Raw genomic sequence first — 16,511 nt, 5'->3', positions numbered from 1 at the left:
GGCCAGATGATTTTTTTTTTTTTTTTTTAGGGTCACTTTTGAGAACTTTAGTAGATTAAAATTTTACTTCCAAGAAGTGCCTCTCTCCCTGTATTAAGTACTGAATCCCTTTTTGCATGTATCTTTTCCTAAAAGACTATCGTATTAGTCGGTTTTCATGCTGCTGATAAAGACATACCCAAGACTGGGCAATTTACAAAAGAAAAAGATTTATTAGACTTACCGTTCCACATGACTAGGGAGGTCTCACAAGATGGTGGAACGCAAGGAGGAGCAAGTCACATGTTACATGGATGTCAGCAGGCAGAGAGAGAGCTTGTGCAGGGAATTCCTGTTTTTAAAACCATCAGATCTCATGAAACTCATTCACTATCATGAGAACAGTGCAGGACAGACCCACCCCCATAATTCAGTCATCTCCCACTGGGTCCCTCCTGTAACATGTGAGAATTAAGGCAGCTACAAGATGAGATTTGGGTAGGGACACAGAGCCAAACCATATCAACTATAATTTAAATTTATTTAATCAATGAAAAACTAATTGAAAAAATAGCATGATATCACAAACCAAACATCGGTTCAAATTGGTTCTTACTTTGATTAAGATTGAGCCTTGGCAAAATTATGCTGCTTCACTGGCCTCTATTTAATTACTAGTACACAGCATAGATTCCCTGATGTCCCCAGAGTATATTTTGGTCTTGAAAATACCCACTAGTGGTGCCTCTTTTATTAATCTAATGTTTACTATTAAACTGATATTAGGGGTCCTAAGAGTCCCTGCCAGTCAGTGGTTGGCTCAGAGTGACCCTAAATGCCAACTCCCAATTGCCAAGGACATGATATCTTTGGCTTCTTAACAGACCAGTCTTTCAGGTCATTATGTCTGAAATAGTGTAGCCTTGGAAAAGAACATGGCAGAACATATAGGCAGATTGATCAGAGTTTGAATCCCATTTTTAATACCTACCAGTTAGGTGACTTTGGGCTACTTCTTTTTTCAGTCTTACTGAGTTCAGTTTTGTCATCTGTAAAACAAGGAAAATAATCACCTTGTAGTCTGTTAGTGAGTTGTTACATGAAATGATGTATACTAAGCTTTCTACATAGAATAGGCACTTAATAAAGATTGTATTATAATTACTGTTTTTTATCGTCTTGCCAGCATCTATTACTTCTATTACTTCAATGACTTGCTAATTGGTCACCCAGGATCCACTTGCCCTCCCCCTACCCCAATACACTTGCCACATTGTTGCCAGTGGAGTTTTCAAAGATGAGAATTTGGCAAGGATTATGTCTGATTTGTTTCTGAATGAAGGAATACATGAGTGAAATTAACAAGATTGACTAATGTTAGAAATAAAATATTTAAGTATGCTTGCTTTCAAAGAGAAAAGATGAATGGATATCTTTTGCCTACATATCCCATCTTAGCCAAATTATTTACAAATAAGTTAAATCCAGGGGCCTATTTTTAAGTATCCACAGCACAGAAAACTGCACTGAATAGTACATATTTAGGCATCATGCTTAAGATTTAAAAGTGTTTTGTGCTTTTTGTTATATTATTATCATTATTGCAAATGAGTTGAATATATGTAGATATAATGTCCTTGGTTGTTAAACAAAATAGGAAGACCCATTATCCGAAATAAAATACTTCTAGTTTGCCTACAAAACGTTATGCCTGGATATGAACCTTTAGTGTGTTAGTAATTATTAGATTAAAAAAAGAATTACTCTTACTGCTTTCATATTTTACCAGAAGAATTACTGTTAAATTTTCCTTTAATTTATTCTGACAGATTCACCCAGCACTTAGTATGAAACTGTCTGGTATATTGGAATCCATCGGAAAATTAATCTATTTGTTTGGAACACACACATGAAGACAAACATACCTAAGCTACTACAATCTGTATTTTTAAAACATGTGAGGATGATTTTACACACCTAATGAACAATAGTATGCTGGTTCTTTTGCAAAATAGTTAAATGAACATTGAAAATATGTTTTGCCTAAGCTCCCAGTAATATTATTTTCCACTTTTGCCTATCTTTTGAATGAGAGCAAGTCTCACCTCTTTCACGAAGCTTCCTGTACCATGCCATCCTTTAAGCATCTCCCTTCTGTTTGAATCTCTGCAGCACTTATCATTCGAACGACATAATTTAGTACTTAATGACGTACAGTCTTGTACTATTTGTCATTCTTTCAAGTAGCTTAGTCTTGTCTCTCTAAATAGATTGCATGGGACTTAACGGCAGGGACAGTGGTTTAATATTAATTTTTTATTCCCTCTGCCTTCTAAACCTTATCCTGCAGCATATTTGGTTTGATCATTTTCAGCCTGTGAGTCAAGAGCCAAGGAATCAGAGAGAGTGGTGTGGGGGCTAGGGAAATATCCCAGAGCTATTCTCTGACGGTCTGAGGACATCAGGCAACTGAATTCTCTGTATCCACCAAGGAGCTCTGGCTGGTGTGCTTGGTGTCTATTGCTGCATCACAAATTATCCCAAAACGGAATGGCTGAAAACAACAGTAAACATTTAGTGCTCTCAGTTTCTATGGTTTAGGAATTCGGGGGTAGCTCAGCTATCTGGGCAATTGTGGTCCAGGGTCTCATCAGGTTGCAGGTAAAATGGCAGCTGCAGTCATCTAAAGATTGGGCTGAGGCTGGATAATTTGTTTTCCAAGGCCACTCTTTCACATAGCTGGCAGGTCCTAACTGTTCCCTGCATAGACCGTTCTACAGGCTACATCATGTTCACAGCACATGAACGACAGGGAGAAAGACAGAGAGAGAGACTTTTAACCAAGCCTCAGAACTCACATATCGTTCCTTTCTCCTCATTCTGTTTATTGGAAGTGAGTCACTAAGTCTAGCTTATATTCAATGTGAGGAGAATTAGACCACTTTTTGAAGAAGGGGAGAGAAATTTTAAAATTTCTAAATATATTTTAAAACCATCACAGATGGGTGGTCAGTATATTTATCTTCTCTCTTTACCATCAACATAGTACCTGGAACATGGAGAGGATAAATGAGTGAATGGTTTGTCTTTAATCTGTGACCAGTAAGTATTTTTTTTAATCAGGAAAAAAAAAAGTCCTGGGTCTTCTTTTAGATCTATCTGTATTCTCTAAATTCTGAACTGTTGGCTCAGGGAATTTGTAAATATCCGTCTCAGACCCCTTTTGATGGCAGTGTCAAGGTAAGTATGTAAAAATAAGACTGTGCCTCTCTCGCTGTATATTAGGATGCTGAGGCTCAGCTGCCATTGCCAGCACTTATACTAGGTTTGGTCTTCCCAGTAGTGGCAATGATTCACCAGGATCCATGCATGGTTCTGTTCCCTTATGACTAAGTATAGGGTGTGGTATGTGGCCAACCCAATAGATTTTTTTCCATTGGATTTTAGAGCTCCTTAAAGGTGGTGACCATGACTTAATCATCAGTGCACACTCAGTGTCAAATGATGTGCCAGGATATAGAAGATTCCTCATAAGCACTTGTGGAGCAAATTGAACTAAGTTGGTTTACATGTTGAACTCATTGTCCTGCTATTGTAACATAAACTTCCAGCCAGCAGAACCAATTTTTGCACCCAAAATCAAACAGCGTCTACTGAGGTCCTCTGGATTCACACTAATGTCTTCTCCTGTGTATTCTCCTTCCTTTTCTGTGAATGTTTCGTCTTCTTTTTACCACATTCTGAAAAAATATATATATTTAAAACATTTTAATTTTAATTTTGTGGGTACATAGCAGGTGTATGTATTTATGGGATACATGAGATATTTTGACCTAGGCATACAACGCATAATAATCTAATCAGGTTAAATGAGGCTACCAATAACTTCAAGCATTCAGCCTTTCTTTGTGTTACAAACAACTCAGTTATACTCTTTTAGTTATTTTAAAATGTACAATATAGTAGTCATCCTGTTGTGCTGTCAAGTACTAGATCTTATTCATTTAGCTTACTTCAAATATTGAGGAAAATATCGTTCAAATGTAATTACTGTTCAAGGTTTATTTTAAAAAACACATATCATTTCTAGTGTAATTTTGAAGATTCTTATTTTTCTTCATATGTTTTTTCACCTGTCTCCAAAAAAATCCTTTCTTAGAAAATGTTTTTCCCCATTCGGATTGCGATTTCTGGCTTAGTGTTTGGACACCATTATGAATTTGTATGTGTGAATTTGTATTCCTATCATTTATTTTGGTTACTCTTCTCTGGCTCTGTATGTTTTCATCTGTTTCTCGAAGCAAATTCCTGCCTGACTGACCAGAAAATAAATCAAAGGGACAAAATATTTGTTTCTCTTTTTATATAAAGATGGTGAAATAAAAATCCACCACCAACAAAAAACCACAGAGGGCATTTGCATAGAAAGTACCAACTATTTTATTGAGTTAGAACTCCATTTAATAATAGCTTATGCTTATTAGGTGCTCATTATGTGATAGACACTAAGTGAAGAGCTGTGCGTGGATTACTGCATTTAATCCTCTCAATAGCCCTACGAGATACTTCTTATCATTATACTCACTTTACAAAGGAGGAAAAGAAGGTGATAAGTAACTTTACATATGCCACACCCCAAGCACATAGCGAAGCTGTGATTTGCATCCAGGCTGCCCCACTGCAGAGTCTGTGTTGTTAGTCACTATCCTAAACTTCTTTTTTAAAATTTTTATTTGGATTTATGCTATCTCTCCAAGTACCATACTTCTTTATGAGTCTCTATTTACTATTACACTCAGTGCTTTATATACTTCGCCTCAATTGTTTAACCCTAATAACTTCCTGTAATTCCCATTATTGCAATTTTGTTTATTTATTTTTGTTCATTTATTTATTATTATTATTATTTTTTGAGATGGAGTCTCACACTGTCACCTGGGCTGGAGTGTGGTGGCTTGATCTTGGCTCACTGCAACTTCTACCTCCTGGATTCAAGCAATTCTCCTGCCTCAGCCTCCCAAGCAGCTGGGATTACATGTACCTGCCGCCATGCCCAGCTAATTTTTTGTATTTTTGGTAGAGATGGGGTTTCACTATGTTGGTCAGGCTGGTCTCAAACTCCTTACCTCATGATCTGCCCGCCTCAGCGTCCCAGAGTCCTGGAATGATTATAGGTGTGAGCATGCCTGGCCCACAATTTTAGAGATACTAAAAGAGAGGCTGAAGAAGTTGAAGCAACTCTCTCAATATCACATAACTAGAAGCAGACTCCATCGAGGGCTCTAACATGAGAAGGCTATGGTCTAGCAGGAAACTGTGGATGAAACTGATTGCTCATGAGGCCAAGTGTTTTCCTTTTTGCTGAGAGGAAGCTTGTAGTTTATTGGGCCCTAGGAAGAAAACTTCCTACCTCATTATGGCAGCTTATCATGTACAGCCCATCACCTTCCCTGTGAAAGGCCATGAAAGGCAGGAAGTTTGTGAAAAGAGATGACTGGCACTTCGTCGTAGGTATGGGTGATTCGAGATTTGAGTTATGAGAGCCATGAACCTCGGTTATCACCTGGACCACACACAAAAAATTTTGGGGGTTAGGGAATAATTACAGAAATGCTGGTTTGCACCCCACTATGCATAAAAACACACTAATTGTCTCAATTATTTATCTTGTCATTGCAATGGAATATTTTTCATAAATGAAACCAAATTCAGTGCATTTACATCTTACTGAGAGCTTAGGTTCTACAGTGAGCAGGTAGTTGAAAATCAAGTATAATCAAAATTTTTCTCTGCTCAGCTCTTGAACCATCCAGTGTTGGAATGGATCACCGCGGCTTCAGATGAGCACCAGAGGAAGTGGTATATTTACATTCAGAGGATGCATGGTGTGAAAAATACACACCTTTAAATCCGAGAGTCACACCTGGTGGAACACGATACTTATAGTACAAAGGGCATTTGAACACTGATTCCTTTTGAGGAAACAGATGATTCATGTTTCCATCTCATGCTCTTTCCTGGATAAAGGCTCATTCATTCTCCCTCCCTCTTTCTCTCATCCATACTCCCTCCCTTCCATTTCTCTCTGTTTGTAATAGTTGAATATTAGTAAGTTGAACGTGTATATGTTGTGACTTCACTGTTTTCCAAGATTAAAATTCAGCAAAATATATTTTATAAAGACTTTTGTAATGACTTTCTTGAAATATTCCAACACTGATTACCAAGGAGATCATATACAGACAATGATAAACAGTTTTATGGTAATTTCTCCAGGGACAACAACCACCACAACATTTTTTAAAAGTTACATAGCTAAAACACCTTAGTGAATCATTTAAATTTAACTAATCAACACTTTTTCTGAGAACTTTTGAACTTTGCCTGCTCTTGTAGAATGGATGTGGGGAGGAGGAATATAAAATTGTATAAGGCAAAATGTAATATTAGACAAAAGTATGAGTTAAAAATTTTAAACCTGTAGTCATTTCAATCACTTTCCTAGGCTCATAATTTCAGTGTTCTCCACATCATGATCCAGCTGTATGGTTTATTTATAAATTGGCAGTGCAGATTATATGTGGAGAGAAATTATGTGTGAATCAGGGTGCATATTTTTCTTTCCTCTTTAAGTATTTCCATTCATGTCCCTTCTGGCATTCCCCCTTCTAGTTGTAGGGCACTGCCTTAGCAAATCTGGATTTGTTTTCCAGCCAAGAACTACATACAAAACACAAATACCTTTGAGAATCTGCTTCTTGGAAGTTGACCAGTACTTAATTCTGGAGTCTATAGACAGGCTATATTAAGATTTTATTTGAAGTTGAATAATTGACTCAACAAAATTTACAGAAAGGTATTTTCAAAGCTACCATTGAAATCAATGTCCATATTTTCACAATGATATAGAGATTGTATTGGTACTTTAATTGCTATTGGAATATTTTGACATTTTACCATTTGATATATATCATAAGATGTGACACTCACTCAATGGATTATAAACTAAACATACATTTCTGGCTCTGTAGTGTTGTTACCTTTATTTTTTAAGCGTTTGGGTACAGTCATTAAAATAGTAAAATGAAATTTTAGGACTTCCAACATAGAGAAAGGATAAATGTTTCATGAAATCATTGATAATAACTTAACACATTCATTGTTTCTTAACTCTGTAACAGACATCACAACCAAGTATAAGTAATATGCAGCATCAGCCATCAGAGATTTGGAGGGGGGCAATTATTCTGAGGGCAGAATTGCCTGACTAAGCCTTCTTCCTTCCTTTAGTGTATACCTCTTTAGGTGTACTTTCAATAGAAGCAAGCACGTTCAATAGAACACAAATTAATCACAGCCTCACAACCATTGGTGCTCTTTGCAGAGAGGACTGTGTGGTCGCTCCTATGAAATGTTCTGTTTCTCAGGATGATGAGTTAATTCATCTGGAACAACATTAGTTCATCAAGGTTTGTGGTTTATCTAAAGATCAAATTCCTGTAATTTTGTATGCCATCTGATTTAATGTCTAGTTTAGTGGTTAGACAGTCATGGGCAGGCGTAACACATGAATCTAATATCAAAAACTGGAAAAAAGGCGAATTCTTAAAAGTTTAATTCAGGCATCCTTAGATGGAGATTTCACTGCTGCTTTTCTTTCTCCTAGGGAAATGCATATCTAGATAATGCCAAATCTTATTAAGAAAAATCTAAATAATATAAAACATTGCATGGGAATATGCCATGGTAAAAATCTCTGCTTTAGAAGGACTTCTAATGGGGGAGGATAGGAAGAAGTGGGTTGATCTTGAAATGAGATTGTACATATTCCTTTGGAAGGTTCTCAGGTCGTGTACTCAAATACTATTGTAATAGTTCACAGGCAAAGGATCAATTGGCTAGAGTTTACTGATAACCTACTTTTCTTTGTGAGCTTTATAGACTTTTCAAATACTTTCAAGTTGATTAAAATGTGGAAGCTTCATTTTGTCTTTATTTTTTTGTGACTGATTTTTAGGGACTTTATTTATTTTTTTTTATCAAGAGTTGAGAACAGTCAGTTGATAGAAAAATATATGTATGGGGATATTTACGCTTTTCTGAAACAAAGTAATATAAAACTTTACTCACAAAATTGTTTTCCTTAGGTGTTCCAGTGGAAGGGGAGAGGGGCTTTCATATAAGCTTAATTACCTGTGATGATGCCTGGTTGAATAAGCCAAATAGGTCTCTTTACTAAAGGACTTCCTAGACTTTCAGAGTCTTAGACTTAAGAGTATTTAGTACATTGGTGCTCATTGTGAAACTCCAAGAGGGAGCTATCTTTATCCATTGGGTGAAGTTAGCTCTGAGTTGACCTCAGAGCCAATTTCCAGGGAATATCTACTAATAAGTTTTCTAGTAACCAATTAGAAAATGCTGGTGTGAAGGATGTTTCCTGCCATCAAACAGTCTACAGGTAGATTGGCTGATCACAGAAATATCCCAAATGATTTTAAGTATAATGACTAATTAGTGAATGGTTTTAATATTACATATTGTAAAAATTTCAAGGAAGAGAACCTGGAAGGCTTTGCAGGAGCTTGATGAATGGAACTATCACTTTACCTACTTGATCTATTGTTTCATCTCCTGAATGCTGTCAGTATCAGAGGTAAGAGAAGTGAAGGACCTATATCAGTGCAGTTGAAGGGCCAAGAGCTTCTATTCATATTTCCAGTTGTTAACCAGTGCTAAAGATTTGTGTAGAGGAAACAAGCAGAAAATGGGCCTAGAAAGAAGATAAATTGGACATCAAATTGTAGAGGAGGAGATTGCATCTTGGATTAGGGGCTTTATTTTCTAGCAAATCAGGATCCATTGGAGTTTTTGTTAGTGCGGTTTTCTTTTGGTTTTGCTTTTACCTTTTGTTTTAGGTAAAGCAAAGCATTGTTATAACTTTGTTATTTTAGGAAGACTAATGTTTGGTGTAAAATGCCACAAAACTCAGGCCTAAGAGGACAATGGCCTTCACTAGACCAGTGCCAGTGGGAAAATGAGCTTCCTGTAGAAACAATTTAACAGACCACCTGAACCAATGACTATTTATTGGGGACAGTGGAAGAAGAGGAGTCCAAGATATTGTCCAGGATTTGTGCCCAGAGAAAGGAGAGAGATGGTAAAGAAATGGAAACATGAGGTGAGGGGAGTATGGCAATATTGTGCTATCTGGATAAGCAGCAGTGGTAGGAATTCCTTTCTAAACCCCCGAAAGAGAATTATCACTGCATCAACTGATTCCTAAGGGGGAATAGTGTTAAATAACCAAGTTTGCTTGGATATAAATAAAGTAATTCCCCATACACTTAGCCATAATTAATTCTTACAAAGAGGCTCAAAGACAGTTTGGTTTCTGATGAAAAGCTGCTACTGAAGATGTCAGTAGGAACAAAACTTGATTCCACCCTTAAAAATCTTACAGTGGTCCTTAGGAGGACAAGAGCATTAAGGACACACCAGTAAGTAAGGAAGAACTGGCTATAAACCAGGAGAGAAGCACAGATAATTTGGGGTGAAGGATGAAAATGTCAAGCTTGGGTGGTAAAAATCAGCAGGCATACAAATTGGTTGGTTTAGAAGGATGGATAAGATTTTATCTAAGACAACTAAGGCAAAATAAATTATAGGCTGAGCAATAATAATGATAGCAATTAAACTTGTAATAGCAATACCAATGATAATAGCTATTTTCTATTGACTACATCCTATATCCTCTGCATGATTTTAAGTGATTTACGTACATTGCCTCATTGAATTCTAAAAAAAAAAAAATGGAATGAATTTATACTGAATTGTTAGGCAATTGGAGCTCACTGAAAAACTGTGAGCAAGGGAATAAGTAACAGCAGATGGTTGAGAGGATTAACATCAAGGACTTTAAACTGGTGGGAGAGTGAATGGTGGTCAGAGGATCTGGTAGGAGATCATTGCAATAATTCAGACTAGAGGTAACAGGCATCCAAGTTAGGCCTTCAAACTAGGTGAGAATGGAAGTCAAGGAAGGACCTGATCCACTTTTTTTTTCAACAAACATCTACTAAATACTTGATGTCATGCATTATGGTAGACCCTGGGCAATAGGGGCAAAAAAGATAGACCCAATTCCTGTCCTCTTGGTACTTAAAGTCTACCTACCAGGAGACATTGTAGAGAATAAATTTCCTGGCCTTGGTAACAAATATTGACTTAAAACTAGTCCAAGGTGCGTATGTGTGTGTTCCTGCCCTAGTTTCTAGGGCTCTGGAACTCAATGGGATTCCACCTTTGCCTCAGAATACTCTCTTTTACTGATTGGCAGAGAACACAGTGGGTAGAACAGAACAAACTCAGCTGCAAGCCAGACAGAGATGGACATCTTTGTGGGTAGCACAGCTTGAGAGAAAAAAAACATTTTTCTTAAAATTCTTCCCTTCCAAGGTCAGGGTAAGGATTAGGGCAACTGACACTGGAATGGAAGAAAGAGGATACAAAAATACTTACACTTTGCTGTTCCCCAAAGTATAGGCCAAACTGCCTTCCTCATTGTGCATGTATGTAAGTTTACTCTAACCCATTACACAAACACAAATACTGTGAAACTTACAGTATTTTGACCTGTTCCCATGAACTCAGAGCAGTTCACACTCATGTTACCCAATTTATTTTCCCAACACGCGTAATAGGCTGATATTATGAAACTTTCATGGAAACTTACTCAAAGGTTAAGTGACTTACCCAAAGGTACACAGCTAGGTGTGGAGACAGGAGGAAAATCAAGCTTCCAACAAACTTTCCCCACAATATTATGAGTCTAAAAGTACTCTTAAATGGTGTTTCTAAAGCTCAAGGGAGGAAGCTGACCCTGGAGTTATTGCATAATGTGCTAAATACTATATTGAAAGATTGAATTAATTAAAATTAATGAAATAATGAAAAATGAATTCCTTATAGAGTTGAGGTTTCTTCCAAAAGCACTTACTACCTCACTTATTTAGTCTAAAGTTAAAAAAAATGAGGGATTTCGCCTTTTGAGACTAATGATAATCATAAGCAAAGTTACCTTTTATAAAATAAAAGGATAATAGTAATTTTTTCCTAGTAATATAAAAATACCAATTGTCTGAACAACTAGACTGATATGTTATGCATTTTTTTGTGAATGTCTCAGGTTTTGTATTTATTTTTTCATCATTTATTTATTGAATATATCTTGTAATAAATATCTGTCAAAGAGTTAAACAGATCTACTTTTGGGAAATATTTCTCTATTGTCTCTATTTTGCTACCAAAATTTTACAGTATTTTATTAACATTTTTATTTTATCATAATATTTTCATTTAAACTTGGTATAAATTTGTTGCTGTGCATTAACCACTCAGCATCATAGCTTAGGACACATCAAAATAGTCCAGCTAAAAATATTTAAAAATATTTTAAATATGGTAACCTTAATTGGAGTTTAGAAAATAAAACTTTTGAGTGTAATAATTTATTCACCAGAGCTGTTTCAGCAAAGTACTTCATCCTAGTTTCCAAAGAGCTGCTAGTCGTTACTAAATATATTTTAAAATCGAAGCAAAAAAGAAATCCGCTCTCATTCTGGCCAAATATACTATAAAATATTAAACTGTTAAAATCTTTGGCATTTTGGAAAAAGATCAGCTAGGTGATTATGCTTGTATAGTTAATTAATAAGAAAGGAAGTAGGTGATGGTTCACTGGGGAAACTTTTGTTATCACCATGTCTATTTATGAAGGATCCCATGCTGCAGGGACAATAACGGGGTGCTAATTCTGAACGCACACAGTGCCGTCCTACAAAGACATCAAGATTTGTAGGAAATCAACCCTCCAGCAGTCCTGGCAAGCCAGACTGACCCCAGCAAATGAAAATAATCAAAAGTAATTAGAAGCGTGCTGGACTACTCCTCGGAGAGCCGAATAGGAGAGTAAACATGCCTGAATCCTCGAGCCACTGCAAAGGCCCATGTCTGAGCTGTTAGGTGCCCTGACCTTGTCCACATAAAGATGTGATTTATGAAGTGCAGGGCACAGCAGCAGGGCTTCTGTCTTCTCCTGGAGAACCAAATTACTGAGGTGGAGATTAACATGCTTTCAGTCGGGCCCATTTCCAGACCAAGGGAAATTTTTTATTTACATTTTTTTTTTTACCTTTAATTTCCTCTTTTCTAACGGCACACCCCAATAGATTAAAAAAAAAAAAAAAAAAAAAAGGCAGAGTCCACCAAGAGTTACCAGTAATCTCTCTCCAGTGCAGTGGTGATAGGTGTCGGGGGCTATAGACAGTCACAGCATTTTTGTTGGTAAATTTGTATTGTGCTGGACTGTTTCACTGGATCTGCCTGATCAAAGCATCACAGAATTCACATTCATGCTTAGAAAACAAGCTTGCTAAATACTTACTAAATTAAAGAATAGAAAGTATTGAAATTAAACAGAATATTACCTTAGATTTCATGGCGTTCTGATCTAGTTTATCTTGCCTAAAGGTCACGCTTCATTACAAAGTTTACTGTATTAAATAAAAAGATTTGGGAGAAGAAATTGTGGGTGGTAGAGAATTTAGAGGAGTAGGAGAAAAGACAAATTGGGAGAAATATGTATATATAAATTAGTGGGAAGTCTCTTGAGTCCTAAAAGGCATACTTACATTATTTCTTATCTTTGTGTCAGTTAGGTTAGGTAAGATTTAAAAAATCCTATTCTGACATGGAAAAGGAAGCATTGATTTTCTTTTTAAACACACATCAATATCTATAAACGAAGCTAATTTAATTAGCAGGCACTTATTGTTCAGCCAAATGTCAATTTCTCAGATTATTTCATGCTTCTTGACATGAACTATATGAAACAGGATTTAACAGAATCTCAATGAATAAAACTCCACTTGAGAAATGTAGAAATGCACATATACGTTCTTGAAAAGCTACAGAAAAATAATGTTAAAACAAAAATGTTAGGCTTGGAGTTTAGTGTATATTTAGCCACCTTAAGAAACTCAAAGCTGCAGAATTAAGGGAACTTAGGCTGAGGTTATAAAGTGCCTTCCTCTATAAACTAAAAACATAATGTCAGGGTGAATGGGAACATACTTTATTAACTTTATGGTATTGAAAACTGCCAGCAAGTTGTCTTGTTTTTAAATATTGTCCTCTGCAGAGTGTTACAGTGCTGTTTGTCCACAGGAAGCCTATTAAAAGTGGACAGTGCAGTCATTTCATCTGGCTTTGGCTGGACTGCTTTTCTTTCCTTTAATGATGTGCTGGAATGTACCATGCCCATAGGGTCTCCATTAGCAGAACTTCTACTTCTGGGACGACCATGAAGTTTAAGGCTTAAAAGAGGCATCAGTTTACAGTCTTGTGGGAATCACTTGAATACTGGAGCACTAACTTCTTACTGCTTTAACTAATATATTGACTTATTTTAAATAAACAGTTACACAATGAAGGCAGAGCCAGTGGCCTTATTGGAAATCTTTGGGCTTTTTAAAGATTCTGCAATCCACACAGCTGGGGAAGGAAGGAAGGGGCCTGAGGAGGGTTTATGCCCTTTTCAAACCAGGAAGAAAACACATTAACCTCTCCCACCCCAGCGCTGCCATCAGCCAAACGGGGATCTTTACAACTCCCAGAAAATCTATCAGCTCACACTCAACCCTCATATTTTCCAATGCCCTTTTCCTGGTAAACAACAATTAACAGAACAAGAAAGAAAAAATAATCATTCCTTCTGGAAAATGTTTTAAAATCTGGTTCTCTTTTAAACATCACTGATGAATCATTCCATTTTCTGCTTTCCCCGAAGCTATACATTTGTTATAGTTTGTTCTCCTACTCCATCCCCTTAATATTTAGATCATCTGTCCTGATACATGTTTGCAAATTAAAGCTGGTTTGAGATTATAGCAAAACCATTATTTTTAATAGCCCATTTCAAGGGCAGTGCTAAACACTGCAGAACACGCATGTTACTGATTACTGCTGAGCAGACAGCGGCTTTTGCAGATTAATTTGTAACTGGGAACTACTGTAAACAGATTTCACCAGAAATCCCAAGGAATAAAGGGAATTGGTGATGGTATTTGGCTCCTTGTATTTATTTATTGTTTTAGAAACCTTCTGATGGAAAGCAAGCTCACAGGGGGAGAAGCAAGCCCCTTGCAAAAACCTTTTCCTCTAACCTTCTCTCCTGTTTCATTCATTTATTGGGGAAGACGGATCAGGTCTTCTAAAGAATTCTTATTTAAATAGCAAGAAGCCCCTTTCATGAGAAACAAGGCCAGTCTAACTACTGTGGGATTTCAGAACCCTATCTTTAAACTTCAAGTTGTGTCAAGAAAAAGTGAGATGACTCTGCCTTTGCATGAAGTTATTGTTATATACCCAAAGGAGAAAGGGAGTGGGATGAGGTGGGGGAGAGGAGAGAGACAGACAGACAGACAGACACACAGACAGACAGACAGACACACACACACACACACACACACACACACACACACACAGAGAAAAAGAGAGAGAGAGATATTAAGATTTAGTGTTTTGTTAGCTTCCTTTGCCCAGGTCCTTCTGATGATTTCCTTTAGTCTTTTTCACAATTTATTCAGTGGAGAACAAGACTGATGATGACGATAATGATGACATTAATATAATAATAATGATGATGCAATAAATTCTCCATTCTTCTAGGTACATCTTCCAAGGTCTCGGAAGGTAAGCGTTCGCTCTTGGTTATATTTGGGGAAGAGAAGCTCAGACGTAGGAATAGCCCTTGCTCAGGCTGATGTCTGCAGGCCTGGATTGCAGTGTGCCCTCCTCCCGTTGTGAAGCTCGGGAGGACGCGGAACGGCGGGCCAGGCGGAAGGCAGAGCGGGGTTGCAGGCGCCTGGCGGGCAGAGGCGGGTTCACCTGGGTGGCTGGAGCCGCAGGCGCCGCGCTTTATTTCGGAGCGCAATGCCATCTACCGGCGTCCTGCCGTACCTGCAAGTATCCAGACCTTGAAAGTCGCTCCGCCTCCCCCCACCCGAAGCCAATGTAGGGGAAAAATCTCGGAGGCCCTTTCCACGAAATCCTAATTTAGCCAGGACCTGCCAATGATTCCACACCACCTTTTATTTACCTATCTACGTTTCCTCGTTTTGAAAGCAGTTTTGTAAAGGGCAAGGAGGTGGAGGGGGGGCGGCTGCAGGGCTGGGGCAGGGGTTGGGGCGCTGAGCTCCCAGACCCCCTGATCAGGTCGCACTATCTGAAGCAATCGGTTCCCCAGATTACTTGTATTTAATACACAATGCATCATAAAACAAATCCCTCATCCTGACAGGAAGAAAATAGAACAGCTCATAGCTCGAGCCGGTCCAATTTATGGCTAAATTAAAAAAAAAAAAAAAAGCTCCGACAATGGGCAAGTTGAGGAACGGCAGGAAATCAATGGCCACGAACCCGGAGCTCTTAGAGGTTCTCAAACGCCCAACTCTATGGGAATATCTGACCGGGTTTTAGGTTATTTACAAAGGATTTTTCCTGTCCTACCTACCACTGCTGTGAGATTTTCTCTCAAACAATGGCCATTATCTGAAATAACAGTTCAATGTCACAGATAACAGGCCACTGAAACGAATTAGTCACCACTTCTTGTCATTTTCTCTCCTCCAATCCCTCCCTTTTGCTACTATTTTTGTTTTTAAATCAATATTTTGGGGAAATATAGTTCTACTGGATTTACACGTTTATTTGCACTTGGAGAAAACAAAAAGTGAGTGGCACTTGTGTTATCCCGTTTGCAGCTAAAGTTTAACCGTCAGCACACTTTCCAGCCCCTCTTGCCCCACCTCTCCCCGGCAAGTGTCCCTAGACTCACTTACTTTGCTTAACTTTCCATTGTTGAGCTGGGGAGTTGGATTTTGTCCATTTGTTTTTATGAATGGAGTTTTGTGATAAAAACGCGTTTACTTCCATTTAGCCAGTGGGATTTACTAAATCTTACAAAGTTGGTCATGAATAAATCTGTAGACCCTTTTATTTCGCTATGTATCCCCTGTATTCCTTCTTCCAATGTCTTTTCTACAATGTGTTGGTTTAAATGTACCCAAGGTATATTGGAAAGTTATAAAACATAGGAGAGTGCCGATTACTAAAAGCAGCATTTATGATGTTAAAAGTTCAAAAATAATCTGAGTTGTCAAATTGCTTATTGCAGTTTTTGGCGTTCAAGGTGTTTTAATTAATGTATCAAATAAAATGGGAAAAACTCACTAGACAGTTATCAATCTCTCTAAACCCATAATACGCTATTTGGGTGGGTTATATGCCAATAGTTTTTCAGATTTTAAAATATCTTTTAAGAAAAATATGATCTGAAAATTTTGCACGCCCTTCTCCTGACCTAGCTACAAGAAGGAAGGGAATAAATTAGAGTGTGAATTTCAATTTAAAAAAAAATTTAATGCTTAGTGGAAAACTGGAAATATACATGTCAACTTTTCACTCTTGAGGTT

General features: G+C 37.5%; 1 protein-coding gene across 5 annotated transcripts in view; it reads left to right on the top strand.

Moving 5' to 3' along the window:
• Window positions 1-16,511, top strand: part of MECOM (MDS1 and EVI1 complex locus) — a 312,984-nt gene that overhangs the window by 226,603 nt on the left and 69,870 nt on the right. The gene's annotated exons all lie outside the window — the stretch shown is intronic.

The sequence above is a fragment of the Rhinopithecus bieti genome, unplaced genomic scaffold (genome assembly GCF_001698545.2).
Source record: "Rhinopithecus bieti isolate Rb0 unplaced genomic scaffold, ASM169854v2 scaffold_37691, whole genome shotgun sequence".
In the NCBI taxonomy this organism is placed as follows: Eukaryota; Metazoa; Chordata; class Mammalia; order Primates; family Cercopithecidae; genus Rhinopithecus; species Rhinopithecus bieti.
Note: the sequence above shows the minus strand (reverse complement) of the source record. Positions and strands in the feature narration are given on the sequence as shown.